The sequence below is a fragment of the Pelodiscus sinensis genome, chromosome 2, assembly GCF_049634645.1.
Source record: "Pelodiscus sinensis isolate JC-2024 chromosome 2, ASM4963464v1, whole genome shotgun sequence".
NCBI lineage: Eukaryota > Metazoa > Chordata > Testudines > Trionychidae > Pelodiscus > Pelodiscus sinensis.
In genome coordinates, this window is record NC_134712.1 from 126,586,368 (window position 1) to 126,601,778 (window position 15,411).

Consider the following 15,411-nt stretch of genomic DNA (forward strand, 5'->3'; position numbering starts at 1 on the left):
CGCGTGGCATGGAGTCCGCACTAGTGGACATTTAAAAATGGCAGCACCCGGCTTTATGCAAATGAAGCCTGGGAAATTCAAATCCCGGGCTTCATTTGCAACTCTGGTTGCCTACATTATCACCTTAGTTCGAACTAGGGTGGTAGTGTAGACATAGCCTTAGAGTTTGACACAAGGACTTCTCTTACAGATATATTTATTATTTGCACACTTACAGGAAGTAGGTGGCTTATGAAAAAATGAAAAGTACAAACTTCATATTTCCATGTTAACAGAACTCTGGGAAAGAGGCCTTTAATTATTTAAGAATCTTTATCTTATTCTGTACTTTAAAAAGAATAACATGAGAGAAGAATTCCTTATAGAAGTTTGTAAGGAAGAGAGGGAAGTAATGTAATTAAAAGTGGTACAAATAGTGTTTTAAATTCATCTCCATCTAACAACAATAGGCTCTAGTGCTCCTGACTATTCCTAAGTATCCCATTGCATGACCTGGAACAATTCACTTAACATTTCTATGTCTCAGTGACTTTCATGTCTATATTATTCTGCTGATTCATTTGTGCAAAAAAAAAATATATAAAATCATATCATTTTATATGTTTGTAGCATAATAACAATTGGCTATATTCCAAGAATCCATAAATGGTAAAGATAGCTTTTGGGTTTATGTGAACATTTATATCCTCTTTATATCTAGGAATGAAAATGTACATATAAATCTGAAATATGTATTAAAGTTTATATTTGAATTTCAATGAGAATAATTATCCATTATTTCTATTACAAAAGTGCCTAGAGGGTTTATTTGAATAATAATCAGGGTCCCACACTACTGTGTGATCTTTTGTCATGTGGTGGAGAGTAGCTCAAAACAGTGAATTCACACATCAGGGCAGACTGTTGAAAACAGGGCAGATACCCAAAATTGGTGGTGTCTTCTATAATTATATTTCAGTAAACCAGTAATGTGAGTTCCTGGATCACAATACCAGATTTATCATGGAGTCTCAAACAGACCCCTAAGCTTCTCTAGCGTCCCTTGCTGTTCTGACAAGTTGGACTTCGTGATAATGGTCATTGAAACCAAAAAATCATTCAACCCCATATTGCTCCCCGTCCCAGGCAACCTCTCACTTACCCCAGATCAATTGGTATTCCAGATCTTGCAAAAAAGATAATGTTGACACCCACTTCTATGGTAAACTAACTAGTGGTTTATTAATTAAGAAAAATCAATGAGAATTATTGAGAACTTAAAGCAGGTAAAATATTAATCTAAGTGAATCAAAGTTTGTAACTCCAGTTGGTGGCGGTCATGTAATAAACTACCAGTTTCCCAAAAGTCTTTGAGATTTCCCAGATTACCTTTAGGGAGCTCTACTTTGCATTGGATACACTTCCCTCTCAGGGTATGTCTACTCTAGAAAATTATTTTTAAATGGAATAATAGCTCCTGAAATAACTATTTCAAAATAAGCTTATTCCCCAAGGAAAGCAGGTGTTGTTATTTTGAAATAACCAGCCCCTTATTTAAAAATAATGGGCTTGGTAGTGTGGCTGGTCCGCTTGTTATTTCAAAATAACTCCCTAGTGCAGACCAGGGCTTAGAATCCAAACTGTCCTGAGGTGAAGGATTTTTCCTTGAATCCAAATTTATAGTTTCTTCTGACAGATGACAAGTTGGCAGTATTTTTACCCACATGGGATTTTTCTTTGATGATGGTTAGCGAGGAATGCACTTTACCTTCTTGTTCTCCAGTTATCACACACAATGGCCTGTTCCTTTGAAATTAACATTTTTTCTGTTCAAGTTCTTTATTTCCATTCCACAAGACTTCTTTTTCTCTGATAGTTCATTTAGTTATGTGATATTTACGTAGTAAAGGGTTGCTATGAAAAATAGCAGGGTGCATATCAGTAAAAACAATGCATATCCCATTAGTTTCCATGAAGTTTAAATACCAAATACATGCATATATATTCAAAAATTACCTTGATCTATGCTTATATATGAATGAATTGATCCAGATAATCTGGCATGTCTTGGTCTGCCAGTGTCACTCTGTACAAATATACAGGGAGAGAGAAATCCTTGCCCTGAAGAGTTTACATTCTAAACAGCTATGACAGATGAAGAGCATGGATAGGGACTGTTATCCCTAGTTCACCCAAATAATGTGGCCAAACTCAAAGAGAATATATGTGGCGGTGTCAGGAAGTGAGCCCAGATTTGCATCCCACCGCAATGCATCAATCAAAAGACCGGCCTTCCCTCAGATTTAAATAAACTTATGATAAATAAATCAGTGTTTGCAAGGTTGTCTTAGATTATATCATTTGTATTAAGATTGTACCTAGGAGCCTGAGTCATGGAGCAGAACCCCATTGTGAAAAAGCACAGAGCAAAAAGTCTCTACCCCAAACAGCTTATAGTGTAATTATAGTGAAAAAATATATTTGCTAGTGGTATATGGTGCTGTTTATTCCAAATAATACAAAATGTTCCATGCTGGAAAGCATTCAGGCTCACATTTTGCCCAACTTGATGACAGTCGGCTTCAGATGTAGGTTAACAGGCTGATAATTTCATATTTCATAAACAATTCATTTTCAAAATTTTAAACAAATTCTATTATATGGGCATGTATGGCATCTTGAATTATATGTGCTCTGCAGGACTTTGAGGGAAGAAAGAAATATAAAGGTAAGAAAACCTCAGCCAGTATTTTTTGCCTCAAGCTCATAACTTCTGTTACACCAATAGCACATATTTTAGAAAGATACAAAGTTTTCATTTTACTTCAAGTCTAGAGAACTCACCAGATTTCCAAATAAGATGTTCCAGTTGTTATTAACCTGTCTTAAAAACATGTGCCCTATTTCTGTTTGAATTTTCCCAGCTTCTGCTTCCAACTATAGGATCACATTTTGCCTTTTTTTCTGCTAAATTAAAGAGCTATCTACTATCAGAAATCTCTTTCTAGTACATTTATAGATCGTAATCTATAAATCTCTTAAACTTCTTTAGATACATTAAATAGATAGAGTTTCTTAGGCCTCTCAATATATAAGGCATGTTTTCTGAGCCTCAAATCATTCTTGTAGCTCTTTATTTAACTCTTTCCAAGTCTTAAACATTCTTTTCAAATGTGGACACAGAAGTTAGACATCCAGTAATCATCAAACTCATGTCCTAAAGAGTTATAATACCTTCTAACTTCCAATGGATAGGCCTTGACTTAAAAATCTAGTTTTCATTTCCCCTCTTAGCTGGATCTTCACAATGCAGTTTATATATAAGGGAGAGTGGCAGGCACTGGGGGTTCCAGAGGTGGGGCTAGAGCTGGGGGGCTCTGGAACTGGGGGCTCCAGAGATGGGGAGGGCTCTAAGGGACAGGGGACTAGCACACAGGTATTTGGGATGTGGGCTGGCACTAGATGACTCTGAGGGTAGGACTCTGGCATGGGGGGATTAGGTGCAGGGTATTCTGGGGTCAGTGGCTGGTGCTGGACGGTGGGGGAGGGGTTGGAGGATTAGGGGTTAGGGCCAGCACTGGGGGACTCTGGGGGTTGGAGCTTTTGGCAGACCAGCAACATTTTATTTTAATATTCACTATTTGCATAATGAATATGGAAATAGGCAAATAAATGTTGCCGGTCCTCCAACAGTTTGTGAATGGGTTTGATGGTCCCCGGTATCAAAAAGATTGGGAACCATTGTGGTAGAGGCAAGTAATTGCATGTGAGAAACCACCAGGACAAGGGATCCAAAGCTGGAAAAAGCTAATTCCCAGGATAGCCCGTAGGAGGTGCCACCAGAGTGAGTCACAACTGCTAAAAAGAGGAAAAAAAAACAATCTTTCGTTCTTTACTGTAGGTATCAGCCTATAGTAAACTCAGGAAATGTCCGACTGGCCTCTACAAATACGTTAACTACCTTGCATACATTGGCAGTCAGCTAACGCCATAATAAAAATTTCTAGTGAAGACAAGCTCATAGGGCTGATGATCTGGCGCCAAGTTTTATTACCAAATTTCAGTTCTTTCACTCTTACTCACATACCTTATTCTGTGAGTATACCTATAGATTCACAAAATAAGGTGCTAGTAAGTCAATTCATTTATTATTTTCTCTGCTTGAAAAAAGAGCAAGTCAGCTACATTTTAGAACAATCCTATTAATAACCACCAATTCAGCTGATCTTGGATCTATTTTAGTATTTCTCATTATATCCCATATATCATATTTCAGTGAAATTTCTGCAAAAAAATACGTCTTATTTGCCCACCACTTGAGTGAATTTTGTCAGCTGGGATAGTATCCAACTGTTAACTCCTTCCTGCCCCATTTTTAAAAGATGTTGCTCCATATCAGAAATACAAAATATTTTAATTCCTTTACTAAATTTGCATAGTATATATGCAAACATTATACACTCATGACCCCTTGCTGTCTCTGAAGACACTGATAAACACTTCGGCTGTGTCTACACTGGCATCCCTTTCTGGAAAAGGGATGCAGATTAGACACTTTGGAATAGCAAAATCCGCGGGGGATTTAAATATCCCCCACGGCATTTGCATTAACACGGCTGCCGCTTTTCTCCGGCTTGAGGATAAGCTGGAGAAAAGCGCCAGTCTAGACGTGATTCTCCGGAAAATAAGCGCTTTTCCCGGAGGATCTTTTACTCCTAGTTGAAAGTAGGAATAAGAGATCCTCCGGAAAAGGGCTTATTTTCCGGAGAATCACGTCTAGACTGGCGCTTTTCTCCGGCTTATCCCCAAGCCGGAAAAAAGCGGCAGCCATGTAAATGCAAATGCCGCGGGGGATATTTAAATACCCCGTGGATTTTGCTATTCCAAAGTGTCTAATCTACATCCCTTTTCCGGAAAAGGGGTGCAGTGTAGACACAGCCTTAGGGTATGTCTACACTACAAAGTTAATATGAAATAACTGCTGTTATTTCGAATTAACTTTAATAGCATCTACGCAGGCAAACCACTATTTCAAAATAAATTCAAAATAGTGGATCCCTTATTTCGAATTTGGTAAACCTCATTCTACAAGGAGTAACCAAATTCAAAATAGCTATTTTGAATCAAGTGCTGTGTAGACACTTAATTTGAAATAGGGGGCCTCCAGCCCTTCCCAGGGAGCCCTGGTGGCCACTCTGGGCACAACCAGGAAAACTTACTCTCCTCTCCCCCAGCCCCGGAGCCATTTAAGGGATAGACCCTGGTCACAGTGCCTGTACCAGCTCCAAGCCTACCAGCCCAGAGCCAGGAGTGGCCACCGGGGCCCCTGACCCAGTGGCCCCAAAACATGAGCCAGCAAACCACCGGCAGCCAGCTCTCCACCGCTCCCCAGGAGCAGTCTGCCAGCTCGCAGGAGCCTGACAGGAGCTGGAGAAGGCGGGTGCCTTCCTGGTCCAGGGTGGAGATCATGGACCTTATTCAGGTTTGGAGGGGATTCCCCCAACGTCCATGATCTCCGCACTTGATGGAGGAATGCAGCCATCTATGGCAGGATAGCTGCCATCCTGGCCACCAAAGAACACATGCAAACCCAGGAGCAGGTTTGCATGAAAGTCAGGTTAGTCCGGTGAGAACCCCAAACCCTGAATCCTGAGCTTCCCCTCCCCCTTCTTCCCCTTGCTTCCCCCTTCCAGCTCCCTCCTCCCACGTTTCCCTCTTCCACCCTCTCTCTTCCCCTCTCCCACCTCCTTTTCCCAGTCTCCCCAGAGGTTCATCTTCCACCCCCCAGTTTTATTCAATAAACCCAGTTTCTATTTTTGAACATACGTGTCTTATTTGACATCAGGAAAGGGGGCTAGGGAGGGATAAGTGGAAGGATGTGAGGGAGGAATGGGGCACGAGCCCCCGGTGGGGAGGACCAGGGAGGCTCTGAGGGCTTCTCGTGGTGGATGCTTTCCCTCAGGGCCTCCTGGATCCTGACAGCCCCCTGATGGACCCCCTGGATGGCAGCATGCAGCAAGTGTAGCCAGGCTGATGGCAACGACCCCACGAGAGGCACCGGTGTGCCCAGGGGCAGCTCTGGCTCCATGTGGCCAAGTCTTGTGGTGTCCTGAGTGTGGGCACTCATGGCACTCCAAGACAGGACTGCTTTGCTGTCCCTCATCAAGGTAGACAAGCAAGCGGGGAACCCTGAAAACTGTCTGTCCGGGGTGGGGGTAGGGTCCCTTTAAGCACGGAGCTCAGTTAGCCTCAGGCAGCAGCCCCACACACTAAGTCCTAACCTGATGCCCTGCCGGCACTGGTTCCGGCCAGCTTTAACTTTGGTTCAGGGTCCACTCAGTGTGGACATGCTATTTCGAAATAGCAAAACGCTATTTTGAAATAGTTTTTGTGCATAGATGCGTTATTTCGAATTAGCTTAATTCGAATTAACTATTTCAAATTAAGTTAATTCGAAATAGTGCTGTAGTGTAGACATACCCTTAGCTACTTACACAGTCTTTTTGAATGAATGGGATTAGCTTGGTCAATATTCATGCAGTATTGTGGTCACACTAGGACTCATGTAAGAATTATAACAACACCCCTAGAATAAGTAGAGTTAAGGGCAATTTTATATTCATCATGAAGTTTCATTTGGTTATATTTTAGCTCAGTGAAAACATTTTCAGGTCTGACCTTTAACTTTTAGAAGATATTTGTTCACCATAATAAAAGTACTGCACATTGCTGTATATAATTGCAATCTCTACTTTGGGATACATCAAGACATGAAAAAACAGAGCAAGTTAAACGAATATTGTCAATTATTTTAAAAAATAAAATCGAGATAAAGATGTTAAAAGATAAAAAAATCTTAAAAAAAAAAGATTCACCGTAAAATACCTGACAGTGTTGTGCACTTTCTATGGCCCATGAAGCTTTGCAGCCAATGTTCTGGAAATGTTTTAGTGTTCTGTGATGTGGTTAAATAGTACCATAAAGGTTTCTCATGTTCCCTGTTTGTTGCCATCTATTCACTGACTTCATTAGCATTCTGTTTGGCCGGGCGGGTGGTGGGTGGAGGGGAGATAACTGCTGAGCATTTCAAGCAGCTTGCTTTAAATAAAACACAAATCAAAGTTTTATGTAAATCTCTGTAGAATTTAAGGCTCTATATTTCCAGTGAGCCATGTCCAGAGCAATATATTTCTCCCAAGATCTGTCAAAAATATTTGGAGTTGGGTATATTGCCACACAATACTTGTCATATCTTTTTATGGCCACTTTTCCAAAATTAAGCTCACATATTTGAAATATTTTCTTGTTATGCTGGAAATTTATGTATATGTAGAAACTCAAAGCAAAATAATTTCAGTGTAAAATTTTCTTAAGACACCCTACTGAATTTTGGGAATATTCCCTTTTTTCTGAAAACTTGACTTCTGACCATTGTATCTGATTTCTGTTCACTGTTATAAATCCTAGTTTGTTTTAGCATGTTCTGAATCTGCAAAGCACTTGAGCACACACTTAAGTTTAAACACATCCTCAAATCCCACTGAGGTCAGTGGGAGCTAATCATATGCTTAAGTGATTTGCTGAATAAGAGCTTTAGTGCTTAGGAAAGTTCCTGGACTGATAGCCTAGAAGCTGAAATTCTGTTTCACTAAAGAAGAATGACAAGCTTTGTTCACAAATGTGCCTCTGCCCTGTCTTGGATGTACCATCTTTAAGTATAGTCATGCAGCACCTTCGAGACTAACAAAACACAATGGTATCATGAGGTTTCATGGGCACAACCCACTTCTTCAGGTTGTGCCCATGAAAGTTCATGATACCATCTACATGTTTTATTAGTCTCGAAGGTACTGCAAGACGTCTGGGGGGGGGGCTACGTCAACACAACTGAAATTTGGAGAAAACTGAATTTTTGTTTTACGTTTTACAGCGCTTTTTTATTTTTGTACTTTTTACACCCAAAAATGTCATCGCCCGCCTGGCTACAATTAAGTTGTTTAAACAAATGTTGCATTGGTAGAAAAAAATTGTGTGTTTCTGAAAGTTGGGAGTATATGCTGGGGGTACTTATATACACAAGGCTCGACAAATAGTGTAATCTACGCGCCCGTGGCGCGTAGATTAAACCCCGGAAGATCCGGCGCGGAGAGATCTGCGCATGGGGGGCTCACTGCTGCTCGGCAAGCCCTGTGTGTGTGTGTGTGTGTGTGTGTGTGTGTGTGTGTGTGTGTGTGTGTGTGTAAATATATTTAAAGGAGTACTTTTTTTTTAAAAAAAAAGGGATACTTTATTAAAAAAAAAAAAGGTTGAGAAACATTGGTCCAAAGAGTTTTGGACAGTTCACAACACATGTTTTCAGTAACATTAGGATTGAGAGAGTGTTGGAGTCACCTTGCAGGTAATATATCAAGGCTGCTGGAAGCTAGAGTATGACTGCTGTGTTGCTGACAGGCTGCTGATATCGGAATTGCTGGAGCAGCACTGTAACTATACACAGATATTTCAGGAGCATCTACACAGCAGGGCTACAGTTGAATTAAGCTACACAACTTCAGCTATGTCAATTGTCTAGCTTAAATCTAAATAGCTTAATTAGGCTTTTGGCGCTATCTAGGAAGAGCACTCTTTCTTTGACTTCCCTGGCTCCTCGTGAAGTGAGGGTTACCACAAGTCAGAGTAAAAAGTCTTCCAGCTCAACATTATTTCAAAATAAAGGCTTGTAGTGTAGAGGCACTCTTTATTATTTCGACATAGTGTCAGTTATTCCAAAATTACGCTGCTGTGTAAACATAGCCTTAAGGTGTGATCTGCATGCCATAAGGCTATTTGTGAGTAGCACAGGTTGAGAGATACAACTGCAAAACATTGAGAGGCACCCAAATAAAGAGAGAGGAATGACACTGACTATTGCCTCAGCCAAGCCTCCCCCAGCCCTTGTATATAAAAACAATAAAGTTTCATTGTATCATAATAAAAATAAGGATAAAATAACCGCGTGGTGCCAAAACTATGACCAGTCGTGTGTTAAGACTTTGAGAAGAAATTGTGAAATTCCCCCTGTAAAGCAATCTGAGATGCTCAAATATCTCAGTGTCTTTTATCTGTGAGTTGGCATGCATGTGTGTGCTTGTGTGACCTTGTGTGTCACCGTTTCCCAAAGTATATCTCTTTCTAAATAGTAAGAGATCTTTGGATTAATCAAATGTGATTCTTGCAAAACTGTGAAATTCTAAAAATCATTTCATATCTCGGCAAGGCTGCCAGAAAGGAAGCTGCAGACATTGTGTTAAAGTATGGATGGGAGTTAAAGCTTAAAAAGAGAAAACAGATGAAGGAGGAATTTAGTAGGAAAGCAGTTGAAGAGCTGTAGTTCCTTAAAACTATGGCCAGGATTAACCTCTAACAGACTGTTGACTAAATTGCCTAAATCAAAAGGAACAGCTTCTCCCCTTAACCTTCCTGTGAAATAGTGAAAGAACTGTTTCCTTTAGCTTCTTCATTGTAATTTGATTTAATTACCAATTGCTGAGCCATATAGAGTGAACCATTAATATATTGATTATACGTCTTTTCCACCCTTGATTTGATTATTGCACTATATTATTATAAATTAGGTTAGGAAAACGGTAAGTTAAATTGGATAGGAAAGTATTTTCTTATACTCATTTGTTCTATATATGACTATTTAAACTTTTAATACATTTATACACTTTACAGTAGACTGTTTTTTCTCTCATATTTCCATGCAAAGTAGACTATCTAGAGATAGTGTAAAATCATTAAAAAACATTTGTGAGTCTATCTTATATTTTAATTATGTAAAATAATGCCATATTAACTCTAAACTGCCACTCAGGCCATCATAACCACAAGAAGGGAAATGCTGATTTTTTAATATATTTCTCCTCTTTTTTGCTTTTATATTGTTTAGAAAACAGTATTTAAATGCAGACAAATTCCTTTCCATGGGAAGTAGTCCCAAAGGTTCCGATTGTGCTGCTGTTTCTTGTTTCTTGATATCTGTTACATGTGCAAATGAAATTCATGGATAGCAGAATTTCCCTTATTGAGTTTTTAGCCTCTCTCTCTCTTACTTTACCAGATTACATTTGTGCTAACAGACGTCACTCTTTACACTTATTTAAGAGTATTGATTGGAGCTACACTGAATCTCCTCCAGTGAGAGATGATTTAGCTACAAATCACTGTTCCAGCACAGAATCATTAATCAGCCTTAGGCTAGATCCATTATCTGGAGTTTCAGCATAGAAGAAATATGAACAGCTCCCTGGAAGAAATGTTACCATCAGATTAGCTCTGACTCTGCTGGAGCTGCAAATTACCCTGAAGTAATAATTATAATACATTAGTAGAGGTTTAATTTCCAATAAGTGCTGTCTGTTTAAGAGATGGCAATCTCACCATGACTCAGAGAACAATAGATCATGTTATCAGCAAGAACAAACCTACATGGAATTAAAAGAAAGATAAAAAATTCATTAAAGATTGAAAAATGAAGCAAAACATCCCACAACTTTTCTACCAGTAGTTTGGTAAACAAACCATTATTTACAAAACATTTCCCTTAATTAATCAACAAGGAAGGAAGGAAGGAAGGTGTATTTTATTATTTTTTTAACATTTTGATAACACACAAATCTTCTCAATTTTCACTAGTGGTTCCAACAATCATTTCTAGCTTTTTGTTCTCATCCATGTGGTCATATGTATGTATGTGGACAAAGCAAAGAAAGGAGGAAGGTGTGTTTGAGCATTTTTATTATGAGCTAGATATTTATTTGGTTCAAGTGAGAATAGCACTGTTGCTTTTTATGATGCTACACCAATTTACAATAGCTGAGGAGGCCCTTCTATGTACATCCCCACCTCTGGGTATAAAATGATCCAGTTGGTGTAAGTTGATTTGAGACATAGATCACACTGGTGACTATGGTGTGGGAATTAGGAATTCATGTTGCTAGAACAACTTAAATGTTTGCATTCCTATAAATCTCTGCTTTGAAACTTGTACAGTAAAAAGTCTCCATTCCAATGCAATTGGAATGTTTGTGAAGTTATGCCAGGGAGATATTTTGGCCTTATGCATGGTATGGTATGTTTGAAATATTCAGCAGATTGTTGGTTCTGATTGTTTTTCTTTTTAAGAAAACTGGAATACTAACTAGCACCGGTTGGACCTCCAAAAACTGGGACTCCCTTGTCCAGCCACATCTATGGTCAGGAGGACCACGGGTGTTCCTAGGCCAGGGAGTCCTGGCTGAGAGCCTCAGTGTCAAGAGGACTGGTGGCTAGGAACCACTGGGGCTGGGGCCAGAGCCGCAGTAGCACAGTTAGGGCTGCAGCAGCCCCAGTAGTGGGGCCAGAGACACAGCAGCTGTGACAGCCGCAGTAGCCCCAGTAGAGAGGCTGGGGCCAGGGTCAGGGTAGCCATGGCAGTCCTGGTAGCAGCCATGGCAGCCCTGGTAGTGGAGGTAGGCCAAGAATGCAGCAGCGGCAGCAGCCTCAGTAGCAGGGGCTGGGATGCAGTAGTCCAGCAGCCCAGTGAAAGGGCAGCTAGGACTGGCAATGGGGAAGGGAGGCGGGATGGGGGGGCAGTAGCAAGAGACCCCCAGCACTCTTGGGACCTAACCGGACCTGGACAAGGGAATTTGCTGGACCATAGAGGTCCAAAATGTACTCTTTGAGGGTATGTCTACACTACCTCCCTAGTTCGAACTAGGGGGGTAATGTATGCATACCGAACTTGCTAATGAAGCCCGGGATTTGAATTTCCCGGGCTTTATTAGCATAAAGCCGGCTCCGCCATTTTTAAAAGCCGGCTTGTTCGAACCCCGTGCCGCGCGGCTACACGCGGCACGGGCTAGATAGTTCGAACTATGTAGCCATTCCGATCTATCTGTACACCTCATTCCATGAGGCGTACAGATAGTTTGGAATAACTACATAGTTCGAACTATCTAGCCCGTGCCGCCTGTAGCCGCGCGGCACGGGGTTCGAACAAGCCGGCTTTTAAAAATGGCGGAGCCGGCTTTATGCTAATGAAGCCCGGGAAATTCAAATCCCGGGCTTCATTAGCAAGTTCGGTATGCATACATTACCCCCCTAGTTCGAACTAGGGGGGTAGTGTAGACATACCCTGAGAGACTCACAACCTGATTTGAAATTGTGAAGGCATTTGTGTGTGTTGGATCATTTGCAAAGTGTGGCTTATAACATTTCTCCATCCCTAAATGTTGTTGGGCTTGTGCTGGGGAGATTAATACTTTTATAACTTTCCTAGGCTGTTTACATGTGCTTTTCTCACCATTTGTTAGTGACTGACTGCTATTTTACACAGCAGACCAATGCGCCTTTCTGTGCTATCAGCTGGGATTTTGGACTTGTCTATCTGGGGAAAAGGTCCAGAATACCTTTTTATAAAATAAACTATTGTAGAATAGCCCCCTGTATGGATATTCCTATTCCAGAAGGAGTACCATTTTCTGTTCTAGTTTACCGGTAATCCCTTTTGGATGTGAATTAAGCTAAACCAGAACAAGGTTCTCATATTCCATAATAAATGTCCACACAAAGGTCTGGTCTACACTAAAGGGAAAAGTCGAGTTAAGATATGCAACTCCCGCTATGTTAATTACATAGCTGGAGTCAACGTCTTAAATTGTTTTTTGGTTCATCCACATAGTGGGAGGCCAATGGGAGCAAATGCCCACATCGACTTCCTTTACTCCTTGTGAGGAGCAGAACTACTGGCATCAATGGGGGTGCTCTGTCAGTTTGAATGAGCATGTCTTCATTAGACCCACTAATTTGAACTCAGGAAATTTGACTGCGGCCATGTCGATCTTCTGCGTAGTGTAGACATGGCCAAAGAGACTGTCCACAATAGCTGCAGCATTTTAAAATTAAACCCCGCTGTACTCTGGAATAACATGTCTGTATACATAAGTGCACAGCCTGTTTTCATGTTGGTGAATCTATAGCATCCAAAGTATGTATGTTCAAATGCTTTTTGTTTTTTTCTTGAAATTTTAGGGTTCTCTTTTTCACTATTACATATATTGTGTGGACTGGGTTGTGTATATGCCAGTGGCTGAAAATTCTTGTTCATATTCACTCATATTGATTTTTGGAATCTAATGTGATTCCATTACAGTGTAAAGAGAGTAATGTTTTTTTAATCCTGTAGGGTTTGTGGTTTGATTTATATTCCTCATGACTGCACACATTTGCAGGTTGGGTTTTTTTCTATTTTTCAGACTGAGATTTGAAGTCAGATTGTCAGATACAGATCTAAATAAAGAATGTGATGGGTGAGACCCATAGCTCTTGGGCAGTCAGCGACACACATACTGGTTTAATATATCATGTCAGATCAGCAAAAGATGTAGGATCACACGTAACACGAGTACTTCTGTTTAGCTAAAATAAGAACTGGTCTGACCCTGAATCCAAAATTCAATCTATACCCATGTAACCCTTCACCAACAACAAGAGCTGGGTTCACATCACAAAACAGAACCAGCTTGAATAATCAACCAGTGGTCTGGGGAAACTAAACAGTATTCCTTGGTGCCTCTAAGAGACAATACTTCTCCATTCAAATTAACTGAATCTGTTGATAACAAAAGAAAAAATATGTTAAAAAGGAACTGGAACCCAGCATTAATTTGGAAAAATATCACAACCACAGTTCTTAAGCATATCGCTATAAGCAAACATCCACCCTATAGTACATGGGGCAAAGTCTATTTCCTCAGTTTCCCACCTTGCAATGTGAAAGTCTGAAAACATATGTCCCTGTAACATACCACCTTTGTTTCCCTCTTTTGGAAACACAATGGTTGTCCTTAGTCAGCAAAGACAGGTCCACTTCCTTCTCCTGAAAAAAATGCATGTGGGGGAAGTACATCAAGCAATGCCTTTATGCCGCGGCTGCTGTTGCTGCCTCTTCAATTAGCTCAATGCTGCTCTTAACTCTGGCACTGCTGGTTTCTTACAATCATCTCTGCCTCTCTATTTGCCACTGATCTCATTGCTGCAGTGTGCCACACACTGCCATATCTGCAATGCCACATTCTGGGGATCCACTACTTATCCCAGCTGTTAGTGGTATCAGCTCTCAAGTGATTTTTCTGGGAAACAGGGAACCTCTGTACTGCAGACTTTTCATTGCACCACTGCTCTTACAGCAAGTCTAAGGTTTAGCTTAAAACCCGCTCATCAATAATTTCAACTCTAGAAATCACTGAACAGAAACAAAAAGTTTCAGTTGAGTCCATTCAAACACTAGAGAGGGGAGGGTCAAACGGTGTTGAGGATTCTTTAGGCAGAGTTCACCGGACACCTGTCCCCACCCCTTCTCATCTTTGATGCTATTTGAATTTCCTACACCCAGCTTAGCAAATGGCATTCAATTATGGGTGATTGATTCTCTCAATCAGGGTATGCTAAGTACATTTCTACTACCATTTACTTGTACAATAAGGATAACAACAGCTCACTACCCCATACTCAATACTAAAGTCAATTATAACCAAAACCTAGCCAGCACTGATCATTTTGGTAAGACACTTTAGTTTGTTGAACACTTAGGCAAGTAGGTGAATTTAGGCAAATATTGTCTGCACCTGAAGTCTTTTCCCCCAGTTGAATACTAATCGTCAGGGAAGAGCTAATTCAGGGCCTACTGATATTCATCTCAGTCAGTGTGTCATTTGGGCAAATCTCATACCCCATTACAACAGGTCCAGTACTTGTCTCCAAAATGTCATAGGAAACCTACGATTGGTGCCAGAAACCTATGAGCTAAGTATATTGGTTCTGCACTAATAACCCCAAGTGAATTCTAAATTAACTGATTTAGTAGACTTACAACCCTGTCACTCCTATTGAGAGTAGGCATTGCAGGAGTATGAAGACTTTTTCTTGGGCTAGAGAGACAAGAGTCCCCTTGAGGGTTCCTTGGACTCTGTCAAAGGTCATTGCATCTCCAGTTCTAGTACTGGAGGTTCTGGAGCACTTAGATTGCCTTCCACCTGTACTTTTTCCTTCAAGACCAGAACTCCAGCTTGCGAATGGAGTAGTGAATCTCAGATAATCAGATAGTCATCAGCAGGCAAAGGCCACAGGATTTCATTTTCCTTCAGCTTCCTAATATAAGACTGCTCCCAAATCATGCAAACTGACATCAATATATAGGATAAAAAGTATGCTCAGGTCAGGAAAGACAAGGACTAAAGCTTTAATTGGGCAATTAATAATTACTTGAAAAAATTTCCATATTTCTTCCTCCATCCCATCAGAGTCCCAAGGGCTCTAAGGGGCCATAGTGTCTATTTGAGAGGATTTGGAACCTTCCATTACCCTTCATGTTAGATTTGCTATCACTGAACTGGCATCCACTGTGACATT